At 39.0% G+C, this 6,286-nt stretch overlaps 1 non-coding gene across 1 annotated transcript; it reads left to right on the plus strand.

The window, feature by feature from the left end:
• Positions 1-1,210: 1,210 nt before the first annotated feature.
• On the plus strand, positions 1,211-1,283 carry Trnaa-cgc. Its single transcript has one exon. It is a non-coding gene; the product is annotated as a tRNA-Ala (tRNA).
• Positions 1,284-6,286: the final 5,003 nt, after the last annotated feature.

Below are 6,286 nucleotides of genomic sequence, written 5' to 3' on the forward strand. Positions count from 1 at the left end.
AAGTTTACTGTCACACAATATATTCTTACATTCCATAAACAAACAATACCCAGCTGCAGGAGGTGGTAGGATAATGGAGAAAGAAAGAAAGATAGACTGGAAGAAATTATTCACTACCTAAAAACTACCAAATCCTACAGCTAATACATAAAAAAAGAGAACATAATACATTATAACGTTTGCATCACCTTCAAGGGATGTGTGAAAGGAGGTGCTTACAATTTACCAAATCATGGGTAAATGTAAGTGTCCTTACGTCAAGTCTGTGTAGTGTAACATCATGACAGATTCTCTGTTTGTGTTGTGATTGTTCATATGACTTAGTGTATTATACCTTAACAAATCCTTGCATGAGTGAATCGCATATCTGCTCAGTACTTCCTCAATATCTCCATTTCTTGTGGATACCGTCTATACAAATGGAAAATGTATCTCAGAGATTGTCTCTCTCATAATGTGTATTATATAATGACATATCAAATTTCCTCTCAAGAGTTCAACCATGAACTTTCTTCCACTTTAATGAAGGTTAAACATTATGTATGTTGTGTATATATACATTTCTTTCTATAAAACATAAATAAAGAACGTAGTCTTATAATTGACAGTAAAATGTCTCTTTCTCAGTGTCCGTTGCTCGACGTCGGCTGCACGGGTGGTCACTTCTCCTTTGCACTTACCTTGCATAGCCTGAAAAGTCAAATGTTGTCTTCAACATAGATGTAATTTTGTCATCTGTTCGCTTAAGTGGAGGTGTTGTACGAGTCGCAAAAACAGCCTTAATAACTCTCCTATCTTTTGCTTCCTCAGGGTTTTTTGTCATATGTAAGTATAAGTATAATAAAGGCTAACATGGCACTAAATTTCACTTTCGTAAAAAAAAAAAATTTATACAAATGTATTCACATGAGGGATGTGTAAAAACTATATTTCAACTTAAGTTCCTTAAAATATCATTCTCCTGTCTGAACACGAACTATAAATGTTTTCTTCCACACAATGGCTTAACAACACTTAACGAAAGGTTACTAAGTTACACTTCTGAAATAAATTAAAGCTTATGTGTTTCCGAGTCACATTCTTATTAGACTTCTTTCAACAGCTGTAATCATCATTATGTTCACTCTGCTTTTGTTGCATTCGTTCATTTTCAAGGGCACTGTAAATAGATTCACCTTTAACGCCTTGTACTCACTTGTTATAACTACCGAGCGAGGTGGCGCAGTGGTTAGCACACTGGACTCGCATTCGGGAGGACGACGGTTCAATCCCGTCTCCTGCCATCCTGATTTAGGTTTTCCGTGATTTCCGTAAATCGTTTCAGGCAAATGCCGGGATGGTTCCTTTGAAAGGGCACGGCCGATTTCCTTCCCCATCCTTCCCTACCCGAGCTTGCGCTCCGTCTCTAATGACCTCGTTGTCGACGGGACGTTAAAAAAAACACTAACCTAACTAACTCACTTGTTATAACTCATCACAAATGTTTTCTTTCAAACTGAAATTCTTATGTAATCTTAAAGATGTAGACTGTTTACTCACTTCTCTATGTAGCACGATATTACCGAACCATTCTCACTCATTCCTTACTCACATATTCATCATAATATATATATCCTTATACATTAAACATATTCCTCATCATCAGACATTAATATATCACATATGTGGGGCCATCTGGCACTTCCATTCTCATAAAACTCCAATACAATCTTCCTCAAATAATCTCTTGTCTCCATCAACTGCTTCACAGTAACTTACCTTCTTATATTAACCTAAATATTAACTCATTCATACTGATCATTCATTCTTACGTCCTCATTCATTCTGCTACATACTTATGTCATTACTGATCTCAATAGCTATTATCTCCTGTCATTAGAGTGCCTTGAAATAACTAACTAGTTGTTGATTCACCTTATAATTTACAATTAACAACCAATGTAACCTGTGTAGATCTCATTCCTATATGAATATCTCTTCTCATTCAGTAAGTGTACTCACCTGGGTTTACATTCTCTCCATAATTATGTGTACAATTGTAACTGCAGTATATAATTTCCATAAATGAATGTTTGTGTTCTTAGGCTGTATAACTTAATGTTCGTGTATTGAATACAAATATTTATGATCTCGTTTTCACAGCAACTTGCTCATGTTCAAATTAGTTGTCATTATATTATGTTGTTTTAGTGCACAAAGGGTTTCAAATGTCTGTGGGGGTGCAGCCCCCTCGGCTTGTGAGATAACGGGTATTCTAGGGAGTAACAACCTGGGTGAGGTATGCTTGCTATTCTGAAAGGACCTGAATATAATAGCTGCCATTTTCTGTTCAGTTGTTTTAATTTTGTAGACTTGGGACGTGAACGCAAAAGAACGAGGTCATCAACCTGATAGGTTCGTTAATTCCTGTTCTGCTGTCATTTTGTCATCGTACCTGAGGAAACAAACCGTCTCAGCCGTTGCGCTCTTACAACACCTCACGACCGAAGCACGAGCGCTTAGCTCGGCCGGCCGGTGTGGCCGTGCGGTCTAGGCGCTTCAGTCTGGAACCGCGAGACCACTCCGGTCGCAGGTTCGAATCCTGCCTCGGGCATGGATGTGTGTGATGTCCTTAGGTTAGTTAGGTTTAAGTAGTTCTAAGTTCTAGGGGACTGATGACCACAGATGTTAAGTCCCATAGTGCTCAGAGCCAGCTTAGCTCGGTCGTCGACTGTTTTCCGTCGTCTGCTGTGTTTGGCCGGGTTCATTGAACAGCTCCACTATGTTTACATTCCGGCCGGTTGGCGCCCACGCGTCAGCTGATGGCGCGCCGCAATTGTTATTGCTACTTCGTGGCGGGGAGTGCATAACTGTACTGGGGAACGGCGGTGAATTCCGTGGAGGGTTATGATTTGTCATGCGTGAATTTTGTGTGTTCCACATATTCTGTCAGTGATTGTTGGGGTTGTTATTGTTTTGGTGGTAATTATGTCTGTTATATGTCATGTTCCTGTCAAAGTAGCCCGGGTTCTACCGGTTATTCTCACGTCTCCTATTGTTGTTGTTGTTGTGCTGTCTGTAATTTTCATTTTGCTTGTAGTTACCATTTTTATATGGGTGGTAAGTATTGTTACTATTCCATGAATTTCTGCGGTTGTTCCTACTGTCATACACGTTTCCATTTGAATATGTTTCACGCGCAGGCATCGTATTGTGTCGCGGTGCGGACGGATGGTTCCACCAACCACCGTCACTACGGTTCCTTTGGTGTGGGTGCTGATTTTGGTTAGTAATATGAGTAAAATTTGAATGGCATGAATCGCCTCTGTAAACTACGTCCATTTGATCTAAGAAGTTTAAAAAACTTTTAATGTCATTCTCCGGTACTCCTATTAATCTGTCTCGGTATGGAAAGGGTAAGTGGCTCTTTAAAGTGTCAATTATCGCTGGCAAGTCGGCTGGTTTGGACCAGAACAGTGTCTTGTCTAGGTACCTCTCAAAGTATTGTCTTAATGTCTCTTTTTTAGGGTCATAGGTCTCGGGGTTGCACACTTCTCTCCTTAGACTCTGTTGCTCATTCTCGGACCAGAATTCGTCAAAGAAGGCTTGTTCGAACTTTTCTAACGTAAGGCACCGCCGCTTCATAGCGGCACCCCACTTAGCTGCTCGTCCTCTCATTTATCGGCTTCTGACCAACTACGTGGAAAAACACCGTCAAATGATCTAATAAACACAATAGGGTGGACTTTGTGCTTGTCCTCATTGGAAAATGTCTGGAAATACCCATGTCTTACAAACGTGTCATCGGCCATGCCGGGTGGCATAACTGTATTGACGTAGTTTGTGTCACTTGCTACTCTAGGTGTCGTATCGTAATATTGCTCGTTTGGTGGAAAAGAAGGCGGCACATTGTAATTTTGATTAGAAATAGGTGATTCCACAATACGTGTTCTGTCTGTGTCATTAGCCTTGGTTTTAGCTGTTTTGTCGTTCCCTGACGATGCGTTTGCACCAATCACCAAACACGGCACAACATTGTCTCGTAATTTTGTCACTTCGTCTTCTATGTGTTTTGTCTCGTCTTTAACATGTGTCTTTGCTTTTGAAAGTATATCCTGTGTAAATGTTTCAAGTTTTTTGTCCAGATAGTCGTCACACAATTTACATTCGTGTACAATTCTTTCGGCCATGTTGGTGTCGTTGTTTAGTGACGCAAGGTCTGCTCGATCTTCTAATTTTTCTATCTTTTCTTTGAGGTGGGTTTGTTCAAGAACTACCATTGTGAGCTGTTGGGTAATATTTCCCACTTCTTCAGTCAGCTTTTCTTGGGTGGAGCTAGCTGAAGTGTGGGCCTGAGCTAACTCTTCCACACGAGAGTTCACTTCCTGCTGCACATTAACTATTTGAGTTAACTGATTCTCACATCGGGTGATATTGTTTTTTGTTTCATGTGTGAATGTAACCAAAGTTTCTTCCTGTTTAGTGACTCGATCGGACAATGCCTCAAATCACTGGCTGAGCTGTTGAGTGGTGTTATTTAATTCTGTCATCTGTTTTGTCGTCCGTTCAAAATTTTCGGTCATAGTATGGTTTAATATGTCAATTTTCTGACTAACGTCTCGTTTCATGTCTGCAAATAACTCTAATAGTCGGTCCAGTTTGCCAGTTTCCTGTGTCCGATTTGTGTCACATTGCTGAATTTGTCTCATATTCGGTTCTGACATTTCGTCATTTAAAGTCGCCATCTGTGTATTATCACAAATGTTGCGAGTTTGAGGCAAAATCATTGCATTGATCTGTGAACTCGTCCATGGAGGGAAAAGCGGACTTTGTTGTTGGTTGCACGATGAATCTAGTTCACTTAACTCATCTGCCGAAACTATCTCTACCTTATCACGTTCCATTGTAATAGGATGTATAATCGTTAGTCAAAAGAGAATAATATGAGTCTGATTAATAAAGATTTGACTCAAATTTAGGTTGAAATATTTTCTCGTCAATGTAAATGATTGCTCTATTGCAAACAATGGTTGAGAAAAATGCAGCAGGGCGGACAAAATATTTCGTAATAAATGACTGTTTGGCGGTCAAATTCACGATCTTCATATGCAGCTACAACAGTACTATAATTACCACAAACTACAATAGAGATAGATAATTTTGAAAAAATCTAGAAGAAAACTACAGGATGTGTGGAAAGGGAAAAATGGATTCTGCAGTTGGCTATTGAATGCTTGAATGAAACATAATTGTGTGACTCACCATCAAATTTTCTGTCCTGCAGCGGCTGGTCAATCACTTCTGCGTAAATCGTATTCGTCAAAATATGGATTTTCTTAATACATCTCCATCGGATAATCACCAAAAGGTCTCAAAATAACAGTTTTGAAGCAATATAGGCCATGCAAAGAAAAACAGATTGAATTAGTTACAAAAATTCTTTACAATATTGTTGTATGATCATTTGCTTAGGTACAATAAAGTTGGTGTTTTAGTTACCCTTTAAAGTTCAGGGTTTTTGGATATTCTCTGTTGGGAAAAAATACAAATTAAAGTTTCAAATTTGCTCAGAAACGACACATCCGAAAATTGCGTCCTGTCACGGTTGCCAGTTGTAGTGGTTAATAAAAAAGAAAAATAAGAGAGAAGAAAAGAAAAGGTTGAAAATGTTGGAAAGAAATGGTGAATAAAAAAGGGGGTTTTAAAATCGTAAATGACCGTGAAAAAGGGAAAGAATGAAAAGAAAATCGGACTTCGTATTACAGAAAAGCTATCGGACTTCGTGATTCGGAAAAGCTATTGTTGGGGTGGTCCTTGTGGCGTTTTGAGTAAAAGTTAAACCAATTTCCACTACAAAAATTATTGAAAAGAAACAGAGAATAACAAAATGTAACTGACAGGGGGAAGTGGCGTAGATAAGAGTTCATCCTTTACCAGGATAACTTGCCTTGTTTCGTGCGGCGTCCAGGTCTTCGAAAATCTCCTTCATTTCTGCGTGAAAAGTCTGCTCCGAAATCTTGCAATCGTCTAGGAATCACTAATTTATACCAATTAAAATCATCTTGATACTGTATGCAATTTAATTTACTTTGCTACTTCCATCCTCCGAATTTCTTAACAACTTCCACAATATGTCTACACATTAAAATCAGATCAAGACTAGCTAATAAGTTTTTTTACGTCTTCATCAGATCACGTCTGCCTTCAGCTTCGGCTATCAAGAGACAATCAAGAAACGAACAGAAAACAAAAGAAGAGTTACAATTTTAGTAGTTTCTCTGCCGTCGAGCGCTCATACCGCTGCAAC

Source organism: Schistocerca piceifrons, chromosome 2 (genome assembly GCF_021461385.2).
Source record: "Schistocerca piceifrons isolate TAMUIC-IGC-003096 chromosome 2, iqSchPice1.1, whole genome shotgun sequence".
Lineage (NCBI taxonomy): Eukaryota > Metazoa > Arthropoda > Insecta > Orthoptera > Acrididae > Schistocerca > Schistocerca piceifrons.